At 38.4% G+C, this 20,212-nt stretch overlaps 1 long non-coding RNA gene across 1 annotated transcript; it reads left to right on the forward strand.

Moving 5' to 3' along the window:
* The first annotated feature begins 10,145 nt into the window (after window positions 1-10,145).
* LOC139606006 (uncharacterized) lies at window positions 10,146-19,701 on the forward strand. Its single transcript, XR_011684526.1, has 3 exons — window positions 10,146-10,488; window positions 12,838-13,016; window positions 18,580-19,701. It is a non-coding gene; the product is annotated as an uncharacterized lncRNA (long non-coding RNA).
* The last annotated feature ends 511 nt before the right edge of the window (window positions 19,702-20,212 follow it).

Genomic DNA, 20,212 nt, shown 5'->3' on the forward strand with positions numbered 1-20,212 from the left:
GATGCAGTACAAGGAGAAGCTCCAGGAGTTCAGAGGCAACGCCCCTCCAGAGTGAGGGATGAGCAATCACCTTACCAAGAAATGGATGCAGATAAGTCTGTCCAGGTTTACACCTTATTTTATTATGTTTACATATTAACACCGGCCAGTCTAAATTTATTTGAGATTCAAAGACTCTAACGGGTTAGATTGATTTTGTTTATCTTGATGTCTGAAGCCTTGGTTCATCCTGGTTTAATTTGAAGCTAAGAGACTCCTACACTTTATTTTAAAACTATGTAAAATGGTCAGGACACAGAAATGTTTCAGCCATGACTGTAAGAGCTATGCAGTCATTTCAAAGGGCCCTGCTCTTTGCAAAGAGTTGGATATCCCTTTATGGGTGCTCTGACATCTTGAGCCCCTCAGAGGCTCATGCAGAACGAGCCTCAACATTGGAAGCAAAAAAATGTAAGGAATGTAAGGACATTTGGTTAAGTATAAGTTATTGTTCCTATTGTGTTATGTTCCTCTCGATGTTCAAGAGAGTTTTTGGGATGTATGATGTTTTAAAAGCTAGTTATTGTGTAAGGAGAACTCAGACATACGCAACACAAGTAGAAGACTATGGCTAATCATAACATTAAAATTGTTTCATTTAATATAAATGGAGTCTTGAACCCAATTAAGAGAAACAAGATATTGAGTAAAATGAAAAAGGAAACACACCTTAACTCTATAGAACATGAAAAGCTGAAAAGAATGGGTTTTTCTAAAGTGTATTATTCATCTTACAAATTAGGCCTACCCAAGCTCCCATACACAACAATCTTAAGATTCTTATGTCAGAACGGAGTGAGAGATCTCTGTCTTCTACCCAACAGGTCGGGATTACACACACACTACTCCCACCTACATCCTGTCTACTCCAGAATCGATTATTTCTTTATCTTCAAAAGAGATCGTCATAGAATACATTATTGTGAGATAGGTAATATCGACTTGTCTGATCATGCACCCTTTTCATTATCACTGCAAATAAATTATAACCCTGGAAATACACTATGTAGGTTAAATTAAAGTGTTCTTAATAATGAACAATTCAAAACAAAAATCAAAGAAGAATTCAAACATTATATGGAAGAAAACGATAATAGGGAGGTGGGCACAGAAATTGTGTGGGATGCAATGAAAGCCATTATCAGAGGGAAAATTATATCCTTTTGCGCATATCAAAAGAAACAAAGACAATTAAGATTATCAGAATTAAATAAAGAATTAAAAGAGCTTGAGACTAAACACAAGAAGGGGCCAAACCTAAACCTCACCTCAAAATTAAAAGAATTTAGGAATGAAATTAATGAATACTCACAAGAAATACAAAAAAACGTGATTTATACAAAACAAAAGTATTATGAATCTGGCTCAAAATTTGCAAAGCTCCTGGCAAGAAAATTGCAAAAACAACAAGCAGATAACACAATCTACAAAATTAGGGACCCACACTCTAAAACTGTCATTTAGACCAATTTCTGTCCTGAACACTGATTACAAACTATATACATCAATTCTTGCCAGGAGAGTTGAAGAGGTCTTTCCCCACCTTATCCACACAGAACAGACAAGTTTCATTTTGCAGAGACAAACCCATGATAATATTAGACATCCATTACATATCTTGAGCCATATACAAGAACATAAGTTACAAAGCTTATTGGTCAGTCTGGAAGCAGAGAGGGCCTTCGATTCTGTGAGTTGGAGGTTTTTATATAAGACTCTTGAGAGATTTGGGTCTCATAAAGAATTTATTAAAGGAATTAATACTCATATAATAATCCAACTGCCCACATAAAAACAAACAGGAATCTTTCGGCTACTATTAAATTAGAACAGGGCACTAGACAAGGTTGCAGATTGTCACCACTTCTTTTTGCACTTTACATTGAACCACTCGCTCAATAGATTAGGCAATCTGACAATATTAAAGGTATCACTATAAATGAGGAACAACACAGACTCCAGACTGCAATGAAATACCTAGGTGTACTGCTTCCTAAAGATGTTTCTACATTAGCAAAGATAAACTACGACCCCCTCCTTACCAGAATAAAACTAGATATACAGAGATGGAATTCCAACCCTTTTATGAGCTTTACTCAAAGGGTGGAGACCATAAAAATGAACATTCTCCCAAGACTTCTTTTTTTGTTTCAGGCTCTTCCAGTAGAAATCTCCACAAAACAATTCTCTCAGTGGGATAACATTATTTCTAGGTTCATATGGCAGGGGAAAAAACCCAGGGTAAGGTTAAAAACACTACAACTCTCGAAAGAGAGAGGAGGTATGGCTGTACCAAATTTGAAGGATTATTTTTTCTCAGCTCAAATTAGAGCACTGATAAATCTGTGTTACCAAGACTACCGTGCCAGGTGGAAAGACATTGAAATATCACTCATTAAGGACCTTCCAAATCCATGGACAAAATTCCAAATTAAAATCTGGAATGCAGTCAAAGACATATATAAATTGCATGATAAGTTAGGAATAATTAGATGGTGTGCCTATGACCCTGACTTTAAACCTAATCAACTGGACCTTAGATTTAAAAGCTGGATAGCCAAGGGAATAACAACATTCTATTCAATAATGGATAAGGCACAACTAAAAAGTTTTCAAACTTTGAAAAGAGAACACTCTCTAGAAATATATATATATATAGGTATTTACAAGTATGTCATTACTTTAACCAAGTTATTAAAAATTACACATTGGACCCAAATGACCCGGTACTGAAAGAGATTTTACATGCTTATTCATCAGAGCGAGTCAAAGGTACTGTATCTAGACTGTATAAGGGCTTCATGATTAAAAACACTCATTCCACAGACTACGTCAAAGATAATTGGGAGAAGGAAGGTAATTTTGAAATTTCAAAGGAGGAATTGTACAGTTATTGTGAGTTTCAGTGGAAATGCACCAATTCACATACATTGAGAGAATTTGCATGGAAGTGTCTAATCAGATTCTTTGGATCCTCTCCTGCAAAGCGGGCTTTCTGTTTAGGGGTCACAAAGTGCTGGATGATGTGCAGGAGTCAGTATGCTAATCACTGGCATATATTCTGGGAATGTCCAGTAATTGTAAATTTCTGCTCTGAGATGCACAAAATATTAGAAATCATGTTCCATATGAAAATACCTTACCATTCAAAACTTTTATTTTGGGAGAAGTTAACTTTCTCACAGGACATCTTGACAAATACCTATTTGGTGTTCTGATATCTGCTGGTGAGAAAACCATCACCAGGCACTGGCTGCATCCTGACTCCCCCACAATAGAGGAATGGATTGATATTGTTAATGAAATATATATAATGGAAAAGACGACTTTCTCACTTTGTCTGCAAAGGGATAAATTTACAAAGTCATGGTTAAAATGGGTCTCTTATGTACGAATGTCACAGCCATATCCTAGAGATTTAGCAAACTAAGTTTGCTAAGTCTGTCCACTTACCTTTTTTGTTCATCTCCCTCATGGTTTGGAAAGGATTGCCTGGTCTCTGAACATATTTTAAAACTTAGACAATATACTTGATGGTCTCCCTATAAGAGAACGCACCTGTTGTTACTAGTCTATATATCCCTCTTTCGTTCATCACTGTTCTTTTGTTGTCCCACTTCTCGTCTCTGTCTTTAGTTTGTTTTGTTTCTTTCTTAGAAGTCATCATAGTTTTCAGCCATCTTGCAGCAGAACCAGAAATGATTGCAGATGTCCTTACTCCACTGCAGAAGGATTGAACAACCCCTCCGTTGGCCTGCCTAACAAACAAACAAACAAATAATGACCAACTAAATAAATAAAATCAGTGGAGGCAAACCTGAAGGGTTGAGAAAGGCAGGCCAAAGACTGAAAAACTACCACAGATTAACATCAAACAAGTAGACAGGCAGATACGGGTCACAGGTCTTTAATGCTATACTGTACAATCTGGGAGTTTCATACAATGAGTAGGTGCTCAGGCAGGTGGAGGGTCAGATGACTGGTAAACTCAACAGGGACAACTAGGAGAGAAATGGCAGGATCAACAGATGTTAGTGGACAGAAAGAGAATAAACAGATAATGATTGTGACAATTTAGTCAGTTTTATGAGTGGTGGAGGTGAGTGTGGATGACGTGTCTTTTTCTTTACTTGTTTTTCAGTTAAAGGCTCCGACTGCCGCTCCCCAAACCAGAGACTTGACCCCTGCAGTGAAAATAGGAATGCAGATAGAGATGGTGAGTTAACCCCTTCAACTAAGCACCGTTTGAAAACAACCCCCTCTAACCTGAGAGTTTTCTGAGAAACTTTACATTTGCTAAAATCTTTATTACTCAGTCTCTGAAGCAGGTCAAATTATTGCCTATTCTGTATGTTGTCAACATGTTGTTCTGTATTTCTGTACATTGGAAAATGTATATTGTCAACATTCTAAGTTCAATCAGGTGAATCTTTACCATTAGCTAGCAATATTACTGGCTTGCCGATCCTCCTCCTCTTCCTTCCCCTCCTCCTCCTCTCTCATCCTGAGCCTTTGACTAGCAGGTTACAGGCTTAGCAGGTTTAAATCCGTGTCTGAATCTTTAACTTTCTTGATTTCAGCCAGTTAACTGTTGTAATCTGCTTCAGTATCACTCCTCTCTCTGAGGTTGTTAGCTATTGTCTGAACTGTGACATTTCCCATATTGCATTTCGCCTCCCTGACAGCAATTTCAGCTGATCACAGTTCATTTTATAGGTCATGTGTCTTGCCATAATCATATACTACATGTGTAAGTCTTAACCAGTTAAACAGTTAAAACAAGGACAATGTGAACATCCACATCAATGCATGATAACATTCTCTAAACAGTTTCAGTGAGTTTATTGCTGAAAGAAAGTATGTTCAAAGAAAATTTGTGTTTTTACATTCAAGGCTCTTAAGGGTTTTAAACATTTAATACTGAAAAGTTGGTCTTAAATGACCTCCTGACCTTTGGGGTCAAATTTATGTCACTTCTTTATGTGGTATAAAGAATATACTGAGAAGGTGGGTTAGGTCTTTACAAAGCATATGAGAGCATAAGAGTACATGAAAATTGTCCCTTCAAAACTTTTCACATTGAAGAAACCAAAAAATAGTTGACAGGTGTTGAACCTATGTATAGTGAGAAGCTGGTCATGATTAGACCTCTTAAACTCAATCCTGCGAAAATATTAACCTGCCTTGCCTTCCAATATTATTGGCAAGAATATAAGCAAAAATATACTATATAGTAGTTTTGGAGCACCCAACATAAGGATTTAAGAAAAAAACTCATTAATTTTTCGAAATTAACCCTTTTATTAAACAAAACAAAATGGAGGCCTCAGAAAATAAAATAAAATACATAATCCCCCAAATTATAACTTTTTGGTGCCTAAGTGAACATTTTCTGAGTCTTTTCTTTGCCTTTTCTTTTCTTTAAGGACTTCTCTTGGACCTTTGCTTCTCCAACTTCTCCTACATCCTCTGCTGGGCTTTGCTTCTCCAACTTCTCCTACATCCTCTGCTGGGCTTTCTTGATGAGGGAGCTGAGATCCTGTGTGATGGTGGTTCCACGGTGGCCACGGGGGAGTCACACAGGGTGATGGGGGTGAGTGGGGCTGGGTTTTTCCTGAAGTCCACTATCATCTCCACTGTCTTCAGAGCGTTAAGCTCTAGGTTGTTCTTCCTGCACCAGGTCACCAGATGGTCAGTCTCCCACCTGTAGGCAGACTGATCGCCATCAGAGATGAGTCCAATGAGAGTGGTGTCATCTGCAAACTTCAGGAGCTTGACAGACTGATGGCTGGAGGTGCAGGTGTTAGTGTACAGGGAGAAGAGCAGAGGAGAAAGAACGCAGCCTTGCGGGGATCCAGTGCTGATGGTCTGGGAGTCAGACACATGCTTTCCTAGTTTCACATGCTGCCTCCCTGCTAATCACAATCACAATCCCAATCAGTTTTATTGCCAAGTAGGTTTTCACATACAAAGAATTTGTTCTGATGTTTGGTGCAAAACAGTAATACAGGAAGAAATAAAAGAGCACGAACAAGAGTGAGAACACGGAACTTGAAGATAAATAGTCAAATAAAATTAAAATAAAATTAGGGGAGGGGAGTCACACAGGGAGATGGGGGTGGGTGGGGCTGGGCTCTTCCTAAAGTCCACTATCATCTCCACTGTCTTCAGAGTTTTGATCTCTAGGTTGTTCTGCCTGCACCAGGTCACCAGACTCAGGAGCTTGACAAACTGATGGCTGGAGGTGCAGGTGTTGATGCACAGGGAGAAGAGCAGAGGAGAAAGAACACAGCCTTGGGGGATCCAATGCTGATGGTCTGGCAGTCAGAGACATGCTTTCCCAGCTTCACGTGCTGCCTCCTGTCAGACAGGTGGTCAGTGATCCACCTTCAGATGGAGTCAGGCATGCTCAACTGGGAGAGCTTGCCCTGCATAAGAGCTGGAATGATGGTGTTGAAGGCAGAGCTGAAGTCCACAAACAGGATCTAAGGGTAGGTCCCTGGGGAGTCCAGGTGCTGGACGATGAAGTGAAGAGCCATGCTGACAGTGTCTTCTACAGACCTGCTGGCTCTGTTGGCAAACTGCACGGGGTCTATTTCTGCTCATCTTCAGATAGATAGATGTAGTCCCTGTATTGTATTTTTTGTATTCTTTTTTGTATTAAAAGATGTGTGTATATGTGGAAGCACTGGAACTAATAACAACTCTCACCTGTGGTTCCTGCGCTGCTGGTAAAACCTTCTCAAATGCTCCTCTGGTCTCAATGACTCCTGCTTCTCCTTCTCAAATCCTTGATAGTCTTCATCCTGCATGAGTTCTTTGCCCTGCCTTTCAACCTCTGCAGAGGAGCTTGTCTCCATGTTGTCATATGCCTCTCTCCTTTTCCTTTTCTTTGCTGCATATGTCGAAATTTGCTATTGTTGTCAATACTCTGCCCTGGAGTGTGTCCTCTGCTGGGTCCTTTACTGTGTAATGTAAAAGATTACTAAATACAAGTTGATGGACACTACATTGTCAATAGGTTTGGCATTCATTTACTTATTAAAATCTTTAGACATATACATTGTTAAATCAGTTTGTTGGAGAGAAAAGACCCATTTCTTGATTTAATAGCACAAGACTCAAAGGTACCATGGGCAAGCAGCAGTACCCCTCAAGCAGAATGTGTACATCTGGTTGCGGAGTTACAACCAACTTCGATAGAAAATTGAACGAGGGTCAGAGGCATTTATCTTTTTTCCACAATTCAAGGGGAGGTACCCTTCTCAAGCTGCCTGAATTTTTCAAGAAGGCCTGAGAAGGAATGTCTGCCTACTTTAAACAAAATGAACTAGGTTGAAAACATTCATGTTTTTTATTGTTGTGTATTTTTCTTATTTTTACTTTATTTATTCGTCCAGGCCAAGGGGCAACTGTGACACAAAACCAATGATAGAGTGGCAAAAGATTTTTGCAAAAGCTTCACAAAGATCACATAACTGTTAATTCTAAACACTATTCACTCAATCTGAGTGATTTTCTGTGCAATGTGACCTAAGACTAAGACAATATACATGGCAACCTCAGAAACTCAAAAGTTTCACAAAGATCACATAACTGTTGTTTCTGATCAGGATTTAGTCAGTCTGAGTGATTTTCTGTGCAATGTGACCTAAGAGTAGGACTCCATGCATGCCGACCTCAGAAACTCAAAAGTTTCAGAAAGATCATATAACTGTTGTTTCTGATCAGTATTCACTCAATCTGAGTGATTTTCTGTGTAATGTGACCTAGTACTACATAAATGCCGACCTCAGAAACTCAAAAGCTTCACAAAGATTGCATAACTGGTGTTTCTGATCAGGATACACTCAATCTGAATGATTTTGTGTGTAATATGACCTAAAACCAGGGAGTCATACCTGTCGACCTCAGAAACTCAAATACATAACACAAATCACACAACTCTTGATCCTGACCAGTATTCACTTCATGTTTTGTACTTCATTTTGTTTGGGTCAAAAAATTACAATGTACAGGGTGGCCCGGAAACTCAAGTGGTTGGGGCGTGTACCACGTGAGCACAAGACGCTCCTTGCAGGTTTGACTCCCGACTGGCCCGACTCTTTCCTGCATGTCATTCTCCACTCGCTAACCCTTTTCCTATCAGTTTCCACTTTTCTATAATAAAGGCACAAAAAACCCAAAAAATAATTAAAGAAAAAAAAAAGTTTACAATGTATATTATATATGTTAGGTTTGAGACAACTTACATAATTAACAGTCTCTAATGGAAGAATACAATGACAATAAATTGACATACAGTAGGCCTACAACTTGGTTGCAGTATAGTAAGGTTTCAATCACCCATTCCATGATGCTTGCTAATCCCCTGGAAGTGATAGAAATCTTGAGGAGGAAGGCATTGGCACTCCACGTGATACCTTGCAACTGCATGGGTACCTTTGCACTCATAGTATGAGGAATGTTGATAGCTGCTTTAGACAGTCTTCACAGTTGATGGATGATTTTCCTATTAGATCATCCTCAGTGACAACCCCTGGTGGAGTGGGAAAGTTGGGTGGCTTGGTATATGGAGGCATCATTAGATGGAGGTTTTGTGTCAGTGATGTCATGAACTGTCTCATTTGCTGTGATTATTGGCAAATTATCAATACAAGGTGGTGCATCCAGCACTCCACCCATCATGTCAGAACATGAGCTACATGAATACATTATCACATTTAAAAGTACCGGTTCAGCCAGTAATCATTCCACAGTCAAACTCATTTTGCTGTCTTTTTCTCTTGTTTCAAATGGGTTAACAGAGAGTCATTCAGTCAGTCCCCGAAATTTTATGGGAAATTGTAATTTCCCATACAGAAATGTATTATCTGTTATATATGTCCCTATATCAAGAATGATGTTGCCATATATGTTAGTTATAAGGGGATATACTTTTGTCACATATACACAGTTTATGAAGATATATATCTTTATGATTTATTTTTATATGGTATAAGGCATTGCGACCATATATGTTTAGCAATATATATTTAATTTGTGCCTGTGTGTGACTGTCTGTCAGATAGCTAGATAGATGGGATGGATATACCTATATTTATGTAACATACATCTACAACATAAGCATTTATATATAAACATAGATATTTATATGAGCTAGACATATATGTCAACATATGAAATTGTTCCACTTTCTAATAGCATTTTCTAATAGCAATTTTTACATATTTGTATTTTATACATTGCTAATTCCACCTTTTTATTTTGCAGACAGATTCAACTGTTCTCATAGCACCTCTAGCTGTTGTAGTTGTAATGTTATACAGAAATTAATAATCACAAGTTCAACAGCAGATCATTTTAACTGACATTAAGCTCAAAGACTATTGTAATGCATACAAACTGTGCTCTGATGTTAAGATTCAATGGACCGAAAGCACATTTAGCATATATTCTTTAATTATGCTAACCAAAAATGCAAAATTATATCACTAGATTTCAGTGTTGAGGCACACTTACATTCATCATTTTCATAAAGGCATACTAACTGAAAAAGCTGCTATTGAATCACGAAACAGTTTCAGAACTACAGAGACACAGACCAACACCCCTGCCAGCATAGCAGCATGGGACTAAATTATACAAATTAAATTACAATAACTGATTTGTCACTTTCCCTGATGGTCTGAATAACGCTCTGCTGCTGTCATGTCTAGAGTGTCTTATGGAGCAGCAACGTCATCATTAGTTTTTTCTAACTGTATTTTTGTATCTCTCATTGAAACGACCAAATACAACACGGGAAAGGAGAGAATTTGTTAGTTTTCCAAGGAAACACACTAAATACACATTGAATGTTAGGTAACGCAGAAATGAACTTTTGAAACCTTCTCACGGAGCAAATCATTCATTCTTTTTTTTTCATTCATTTTCCATGCCGCTTATCAGAGGCCCGGTCACGGGGGTGGGGGCGCTGGAGTCAATCCCAGCTGACATTGGGCGAGGCGGGGTACACCCTCTGACTGTGATGGACAGGAAGAATGTTTTTTTTTTTTTTTAGAAATTTTTGGGGCATTTTTGCTTTAATGAGAAGGACAGTAGAGAGTGACAGGAAAGGGGCAAAAGGAGGCGTAATGACATGCAGGAAAGAGTGGGGGCTATCGGGAGTCGAACCGGCGACTCCGCTGCTACAAAAACAGTTTACTGCGTCATATGCATGAGCCACTCGGCTATCTGGTTATTTCTTTATTCAGTCGCCGCCGCCAGAGTCCTCCGGATTACACCTTTTCTTAACTTGGACGGTTGGTCTCTCTCTCCCACATCAAAACATCGCGCCGCCTCTTTGATCTGCCTGCCTCATCCCTTTAGAGCATCCTGCCACATGCCCTGCATGGCACTCGCATCCGTGCACCGTGTCGCCTCACCCTCTTTGCGCTGGAGGTAAATGTAAGTAGCAGTGGTTAACGATCTTGCTTGTTTAAGACGTTTTACTTTCTTACCACCAGAGAATCTGAATTTGATTATGTCAAGTATTTATGGAGGAGTGCTTGTGTTAGCTAGTTAACTTTTGCCCAAGTTACAGTTTCGTTAGCTAATGTTGGCTAGCCGATAGTGTATGCTTTTAAATATGGGTGATCAGTTGTGCGCAGTGAGACTGGTGGATTTTGTTATAGATATGGGGTGATCCGATCACAGGTGGACAGCACTAAGTACAGGTGACGGACCCGAGAGGCATTGAGACCACATCAGATCATGTTTGTGGCCACATTCTTTTAGCAATGTGAACGCAAACGTGTCCTTTTTTAACCCTCTCTATTGTAGTGCATTAAAAGACGTGAGAGATGTGGGATCCCTCACTTGCCCTTAATAAATAAAATGAATTGAGTAAATAAATAGATATTAACAATAACGAAAAGGGAATGGATAAATAAATGAATAAATAATATTTCAAAATAATATAATAACAGTAATAAGAAATTGATAATAATTATAATGACAGTAATGATAATATTAATAATGATGAAAAATGGTAATATGAATAATAATGAAATAAGAATGTACTAAAGCAAACCCAGGAATACAAAAACGGATAAAAATAAATAAATGAAAAATTTAAGTATGATAGTAATGGTGGTATACATGATTACACAAAAAACTGAGAGAGTAATCCTATGGATTCTGTACATAACAATAATAATAATAGTTATAATGATAATAATAATAATGGTGATAATAATAATAATAATAATAATAGTAAAGAGAAAAAAAGATATCAATTTCATTATGGGAGTGTGTATGTAGAAACCATGCTGAAAGTTGGTAGGCAAAAAGAGAAAGATAAAACAGAATTAATAAAGGAACCATCCAATAGAGAAGTAATAATAATTAATAATTGTGATAATAATAGTAATAACAATAATAAGCATTAATAGTGATAATGATAATGACATAGACAATGAGAGGAGGAAAAAAATCGGGAGAGTAGAAAATTAATGAAATTAATGAAGAATGAATGAATTTTTTTCCAAAATTGGTGAATGGGTATGCAGTGCCAGATGGCATGTAGGTGTCTGGGCTGTTTTGGGTGCAATTGGTGCAAATTTCAGAAGTGAATCCCATTCTAAATATTTTTTGCCCAAGATAGTGAGTTGTATGGAGTACATATGTATGGAGACTTGAGAATGAGAGTTGACAATGACAGTTCCAGATTACAGGCTGTTATGTTACATTTTGCTTGTATACAGGATTTAAATTGTAAGTATTCTAAGAAGTGGTTGCTCTCGATGCCATACTTCTTGGTCAGATGATTGAATGAAGCCAGTTTATTATTATGTAAGATATGCTTGGGGTGTGTGATTCCTTTTGCAGCCCAGGTGCTGACACTAAGTGGCGCTTTATTGATTAGAAAGTCTGGATTATTCCATATTGGGGTGAGGTTAGATGGTGTAAGGATAGAGTTTGTGATTTGGTGGAATTTCCACAAGGCTGTCAGAGTCACTGATATTGTTGGTTTTAAGTCTGAAATGTGACTGTCTTACATAATATTTGTTCTATGTCTAACCATGTGTTATCTGAGTGGCAATACACATTCACACTGCTAAAAGAATGTGGCCATGTGGCCCAGAGCATTTGGTCTGGATGATCGGATCTCAAATGTGTCCTCAATATGTCCTGGGTGCAGTCACAACTGATTGTGACTGTACCATACATGCACAAGCAGACTGGTAGAGCAGTCTGGCTGTGATTGGATCACCAGAGATGGATGTTAATCCCAGGTTTTAACAGGGCCTATGAGCGCCACCAAATAGTGATTTTCCCTCTAAAGCTCTGACATGGTTTGATTTTTGGTGATATGTGTTATTATTTGAACATTCAGTGAAATACTAAATGTTCTAAAGATTCATCTCACCAAAAACCAAAGATTAGACAAAAAGTCCAAAAAATGAAAACAGAATTATCTTTTGGAATTTTTTTTTTCTTCTTTCCTATCCAAATTATCATCTGACAACCCTTCAGATGTATCTGGTGACCCTTTATATAAAACTCTATATAAAGTAGTTCAAAGAGTAACATGCTGCTGAAAACTGATACTTAAGTACTGATCGTCTGATGATGTCATATACAATAATGCATTAGTCAGATGGACCTAACCGTTACTTTCAGAGGAAACTTGCAAGAATTAGGACTCAGAGATGATAATACAGTGTGTATTTTCTGTGGCTGTCCTGCAGGTTTAATACTGAACAGGATAGTATGGGTGATGGTGAGTTTTACATTTATGTGCTGTTGAAACAGAGGGAGGTCATAATGACTGTCACCAGGCAGGAGGAGGTCAAGAGGACACTGTCAGCAGGCAGGACCTTTGACTGACCCGTGACATCCTGGGTGATAGATGGACATCGCCTTCCAACATTGTGCACATCAGGGAGGAGAGCCCAAAAGAATCAACCAAAACCCAACCTCAATTTTTTAAGGTAAGACTGATTTGATGGAATCTTTTGTAGGGTTACAGAAGGCCCATGCACAGACATTTTGAGGGGCAGGTGCTCAAAGGGAAAAGGGGGCATTACGTACTTACATATTTATTTATTTCAATACTGTACACTTGCAGATAGAATTATCAATTTACACAGACACAATGGTCTTTAGTACTGACTTTTTCTACATTTATCACAAGAACAGGCAACACCAAAGAAAACAATGACACACTGTGTTTTAGGGCATTTTCACATGTATAGATTTGTCTATAAAATAGGAATTCAGTCTCAACAAATAAAGATTTGTTAATGTAAAACTGAAAAAAGCTGGTCTCTAACTATATAAAATAATGATAAACCAACCAATCTACCTTCCAAACTAGAATGCAGCAACAATTAGGTTCATTGTGTTCTGTGTACTGTGTGTGCCCCTGTACACAGTGTGTTCATCTGTTTTGAGGTGAAGGGAGCATTATGTTGCAAATGGTAAATGAGCAAAATGAATTTTGAGCATGATAATTAAGGGTGTATCTCCCAAAAATATACCAGTGGTATGATATGATGTTTATGCATTACAACTGTAAGCCTCACCAGACTTAACTGTCAGTGGCCAAACCTCAAGGTTTGTAGCTCTAACCACCTTAGAACGACTCCTTCTGAAGTCACTTGACAATATTTTAATAATATTTAAGGAAGGCCTAAATAATAGCTTTTCCAGTTCACTAACTCCCCAGCTTTGGCTCTGTTACAATATACTACTTTCATTACCTGTATCATTATTTCTAAAGGAGGCAGAGACACACCGAGCAGAGAGCAGGAAATAGAGAAGTCATTGCTAACGTTTGCACTGTTCCTCTGCTCTTAACTCTTCTCTGTTCTTTGCACGAGGTACAGACACACACACACACACACACACACACACGCACACACACACGGAACAAACAGCAGGGCAGAGGGCTGCACTGGACACAGAACCAGGTGAAGAAAAGATAAATGACTCAAGTAAACTGTTGCTGTACTTTATGTTATTTTAAGTGCAATAAAAAATAAAAGGCCAATAAGAACTCTATCAAACAACCATATATCAACAAGTATCTATAAAAGAGATATTTTCAACTATTTTTTCCAATGTCTTTCCAGTGTTATTTACACAACATTACATTTTCTAATAATAGCCAATTGTTAGAAAAAACAAAAAGGAAAGCTGTCTTCGTTTACCACAAATTAAGCAACTGCTCAGACAAAAAAGCCAATTCAATTCAAGACAATTCTAATCACTTCTTAAGTGATATTATTAGCTGGATCAAAGAGTGTATAAAATCCTAGTCCCTACAGTGGTTAGTGTAGTCTGGTTGTGGAGAGAGTTGGGGGGTTACAGCAGTGTTAAATCAGGTGGTCAGATTTACAGTGCAGTTGTGATTTTTTTGGATGAGATTGAAAAGGCAAAGAAAGAAACTGGTTGAGAGCAGTGTACTGATCAACACTTCTGTATCAGTCTCACCACTGACTACATTAGTTAAGGCAATGATGATCTCTATCATATCACCATTCATCAGTGATGAGATTCTGAAGGAACTGTCGAGACACAGGAAGATCGTCTCCCCATTCAAGAGGTTGCAGTCAGGGCAAAAAAAAAAAAAAGAGGTTGCAGTCAGGATGGTCAGGAAGGTCTTAACTGGTGAAACATGTTGTCTCTCATAGCTTGCAGGTTCACATGATCTTCAGTAAAAGAGATAAGGACCTCTGTCTAGTTTTTAGTGTGAAGGTTGATGTATGGTGATTGTCAACTTTGGGGCCTCGAAGTGTTTTGGCCGTGGGAAAGAGGGTCACTTAGTCCAGGCCTGTCCTGAAAGAGTCTCCTTTGCTGAGAAGCCACAGAGGGAGCAGGTGAGAGCACACTCAACAGAATGATGAGGGACAAAAGGGACAGAGCAGTGTCAGGAGGACACTCAGACAGCAGCTGTCAGTCTTGACAGCACCACATGACTATCTTTTCATTTTAAAACAGTGTTTTTAAGATGCCCTTTGATAAAAATCAAGGTTTTAACCTTATTCACATGTCCATTTGATGTTTTTTAAATACTACAAAACGTACCATGAGCAAAATAAGCTATTAACACCATGGCTGTGCATTCTCACCTTGGAACTGCAGTGAACCAATAACAGTTTCATAAGAACAGATTCAGACAGCCAGGGATTAATAGGTCATATTAGCTATATGACGTTTGAACCAATCCTGTGAACTTGTGGAGATGAGGGGGTGGACAAAATAAACCCAAAACCTTTTCAGGACAGAGAGCCAGAGATTGCACTAGCACAGCCGCTGACGCTGTGTTAGTTAGCACGAACACAGCCACTGACACAGTTACAAGTTAACAAACAACATAATCAATGAGCTACACATACAGTTCTGATATGTCTTCCAGGAACCAATTTTGGTCACAATAAACTCAAAAACTCCTGAGTCTGGGTATGACTGAGATACAAACATGCAGCTCAGACTTTGTGATGTTTCCCCCACTGACCATATTGATATGCTCTGTTGTTTCACTTGTCAACCAAGTGCAAGCAGCAGTGGTGGGTGGGGCATAAGGCCTGATCCAGATTTTTCATCGAGGAGTGTAGATGTGCTTACAGCCCCAGTTTTTGATTTTTTTTTCACCTTTTATGCAGGAAAACCATGTTAAACAAAATATTAATCATGTCAGATTTTTACAGAGTTTAAAACATTTCTGGAGAGAAACAAAAACGATCTCCATCCAGACAAAGCTTTAGCTCCATATGAGAAATGATCTGCGTCCATACTAACACACCTGAAAATGCATATATACATGACCATTCATGTACACTTGGTATGCGTGAGCCAGTTTAAACAGGAAGCAGGTAGCGCACAACAGCTGCTAGCAAAGACAACAATGTCAGTAGCGCTTGTAATTCATTATCCATACTACTTTTGACAGCTGGTAGTCGAGGCTGATAAGACCCAATCAGGGACTGTAGTTGTCTATATCATTGTTTCCAGAGGTCTCTGTTTTTGCCCATCAAAACTACAAACGCATGGCTGGAGTTTTCAAACTAACACAGGGCCAGCAGCATTTCCAAATGTTTCCGTTTAGAAAATTCGAAAATAGTGTAGACGCCAGGCACAAATGTAGCAAAAGCAGCAGAGGACACTCTGAGGACACTGATGAAGACCTGATGGTGGATGAGAATGTGTTTAAAGTCCCTGCTCTCAAGAGAAAGCAGATGAACACCAGTGGCTTTCAGGCCAAGAATGGAGCAGTAGGCAGGTTGAGAGAGCAGCAGCAGGAGGAGTATCCAGAGCCCGAGACACACCCAACACAGTGCACAGAGTTCAGTTTTTAAATGAGCTCTGTGTGATTTTAAGTCAGTGTGGTCCTGAACAGTTTTTAATTCTTGGAGGAGATTTTAACTGTACAGAGAACAATGAGCTAGACATTAACCATACTGAGCCTCATGCTGCTTCAAAATGTGCCACAAAGCAGCTGGTGTAGGCTGACAGGTTAAATGATGTATGGAGAGAAATGCATGAGAAACACAGACAGTAGCACATGGGTCCAAAGAGAAAAGAAAGAACTTGTTTTTCTATGGCCAGATGAGACAGTTAGTTTTTTGTTTGTTTGTTTGTTTGTTTGTTTTTGTTGTTTTGTTTCAAGCATCATTTCAGTATTTTGAAAGGGTGCAGGATACTGCAGGATACTGGGGTTCTCAGCTCATTCCCACAGTGTTGTGTAATGTGTTATTGCAAATCTGAAACACAAGTCTGCATACTGGCACTGTAACACTTGTTTGTTATTAGATGCACATTTTAGAGAAACTTATCTCAATAACACCTTGACAGAAGATTTGGCACAAACATTCAATTGGACTCAAGGATGAACTGATAAGACTTTTGTTGTCAAAGGTCAAGGTCTTGGTGACCTCACCAAGCACAGTTTTGGCCTAATGAAGTCCTTGAGATAATTTCTTCAAATTTGGTACGAATGAAGTGATTAGATTTTGGTGGTCAAAGTCAAGGGTATTGTGACTTCACAAAATACTTTTTAGCATTACTCAAGACGTCACACAGCAATTATGACAAAATTTAATATTTTATATGACTCTGGAAAAACAGGGATGTGATCTGAAATTAGTCTGACTGTGAGGCAGTAATTCTAGTTTTGGAAAGTTTTGAGAACTTGAAAAGGAGATTTTACATTGATGAAGCAGTGATGGGATTGTGGGAAAGTGAAATCAAGCAGTTTTGTCACCAGTACACTCTCAATGTCTCATTGAAGACCTCCAACCAGAAAAGCCATACTGGCAGACCTGTTCTGATCTGATCAGACTGTACAGAAGAACTGGAAGTAAGTGGTGGAGAAGGTGACGAGACGGTTGACCAAGTGGAGGTCACTGTTACCTCACATATTCTACAGAGGAAGAGTTCTGATTATGAATAATTTGGTTCCATCACCTCTCTGGCACAGGTTAAAGTGTATGGATTCCCCTGCTGGTCTGTCACAGAAAGTGCTGTCCATCATGGTTAACCTCTTCTGGGTACTGTAAATATATTTTTAAAAATAATTTTATGCTATGGTATACTTCCACTGAAGTTCAGAGGGAAATATTGTACCTTTTACTCCAATACACTCATCTGGCACTGGTTATTTTTAGTAGTAGTTATTTTTAACATGAGTATTTCACACAAAGGATAGTTTAACATGCATAGTTAGAGATTAAACCTGTGGTTTCCAACCTTTTTGGCCTCTGATATTTTACAAAAAGCAGTGTGCAGACAGGGTCACATTTCAGATGTCTATGTTATTAACAGCTCCACTAAATAGTGATTTTTCCCTCTAAACTTCTTACATGGTTTAATTTCAATCCATCTCACCAAAAATCAAAGAATAGAGAAAAAGTCCAAAAGCTGAAAACAGGTGTATGTATGTTTCCTCTCAGATTAATCAACTAAGGGGGTGTCCTGATGGCGGAGTGGTTAGGGCGCGTACCACATGAGCGGGTGCTCTTAAGAGGCGAGTGCCGGTTTGACTCCGGACTGGCCCGACTCTTTCCTGTGTGTCATTCCCCCTCTCTCTTTGCCCCTTTCCTGTCACTCTCTACTGTCCTGTCAATAAAGGCCAAAAATGCCCCAAAAAATATCTTAAAAAAAAAAAAAGATTAATCAACTAAGTAATGATTAGGTTCCTGTCACTCAGTCAGAGGGACCTAACCCTTACTTTTCTGATATAATTTAACTACATTTTGCTGCTAATACTCATGTACTTTTACTTAGGCAGGATTTTTCACGCAGGACTTGCAATAAAGGATTTGCTGTATTGGTACCTTTGCTGAAGTAAAGGGTCTGAATACTACCTCCACTACTGTGTTATTAGTTCAAAGGCTACTTCATTGAAGAGTTAATTCATAGATGAGCATGAGCAAGTGGAGAGGAGAAAAGTTGCTGAAAAAAAGAATAAGCTGAAACTTATAAGAATTAGGACTCAGAGATGATATTACTGTGTTTGTTTTCTGTGGTTGTGCTGTTGTGTTAAACAAGCAGAGGGACATCATAATGACATCAGCAGGCAGGAGGAGGTCAAGAGGACAGTGAGGACCTAGAAAGATTTTTGACATCCTGGGTGAGAGCTGGACATTAGTTTCTAACATTATCAATGCCAGGGAGGAGAGCCCAGGAGAGTCAACCAAAACCTCTGTGGTCAATTTTTCAAGGTAATACTAATTTGATAGAATCTTTTGTAGTGTTGAAGTCACCATAACGAATGTCAACATTGAAAATGCTTCAACATCAATATTTTTAGGGAGACACATCCCATACAGGCAGGGTTGCATATTCAGTCCACACACACAGACGCAGGCCTATATGCTGTATGGTGGTAAGACATCTCCCTCTTTGTGATGTTGACCGTGTCATGGGTTCTGGTACAGCATTGTGTGGATCGGTTTTGAACTACAAATGATGATCTGCTGTTATGGTTTGTGTGTGGGTCTGCCTTCTTTGCAGTTTTGCTTCAGAATACTTTGTGATGTTTTGAGATGATAGCTTATAAAATTCATATGAAACAATCTTTTGCTTAATGTTATTCAACATATCATGATGTTCATCAGTTTGTGACTGTGTGAGGTCATCAGGTATGAAGCAGAAGTTTTAGGAGACAAGTGAACTGAAAATCACACAGTATGAGCTCAGAATCAACAGTTGTGTGATTCATGTGATGTATTTGAGTTTCTGAGGTCTACAGGTGTGAAGCACTAGTTTTTGAAGACAGTTAACTGAAAATTTCTGAAAGTGGGGGAATACTGTTCAGAATCAACAGTTGTGTGATTTTCGTTAAACTTTTGAGTTTTTGACTGGCAGGTATGAATCCCTGCTTTTAGGTCATACTGCAGACATAATCACTCAGACTGAGTGAATACTGTATAGAAACAACAGTTATGCAATTTTTGTGAAACATTTCAGGTTTTGACGTTAACAGGTACACTGAAAAAAGTATAGCCTTGCTCAAACTAAAAAAAATGATGTCCAGATATTACATCTAAAATATTTGACTTCATAGAATCTAAATTGAGTAACTTCTTATGACCTGATTATTTTATGTTGATGTAAACAATAACACTGCACTTGACTCAACCTTAATTCTTTGCTTTGAGCCAAATTATTTTCTTAACATTTTAGTTATGACCCAAACTAACAAATTTAATTTGAACCAACCTAATATATATTCACTTTTAACTGAATTATTGTTTGCATTGACACCAGTTAATTTATTTACATATACCCAAACTATGTTTTTCATATTTTTTTTGACTTAACTTCAAAAATAACTTTTTCCCCACCTTATAAACTCTATTAAAAAAAAGACACTTAGCCAACAGATTACATTAAATTCATTTATTAATCTTTAACATATGAACCATATGCAACACATAAACATTCCAGCTATCGCCCCATTTAAGCCAGCTACAATTGGGCTATTCTTTGCAATTTTGACAACACAAAACACTCAAACTTTTATTATCAGCAACTGCTTTGAATACTTACATTTATTTTTGGACGAAATCCATCCAGGACTTAAGCGACATCCACGATGTCAAATGGTGCATCTGGCCAGCATGCCGAGAGAGACCTACGGGATTAAACATGTGCTCTAACTGTGCAGTGTGCAGTGTGCAGC

Source organism: Trachinotus anak, unplaced genomic scaffold (genome assembly GCF_046630095.1).
Source record: "Trachinotus anak isolate AG129_WGS33_773 ecotype Australia unplaced genomic scaffold, CSIRO_AGI_Tana_v1 ptg000021l, whole genome shotgun sequence".
In the NCBI taxonomy this organism is placed as follows: Eukaryota; Metazoa; Chordata; class Actinopteri; order Carangiformes; family Carangidae; genus Trachinotus; species Trachinotus anak.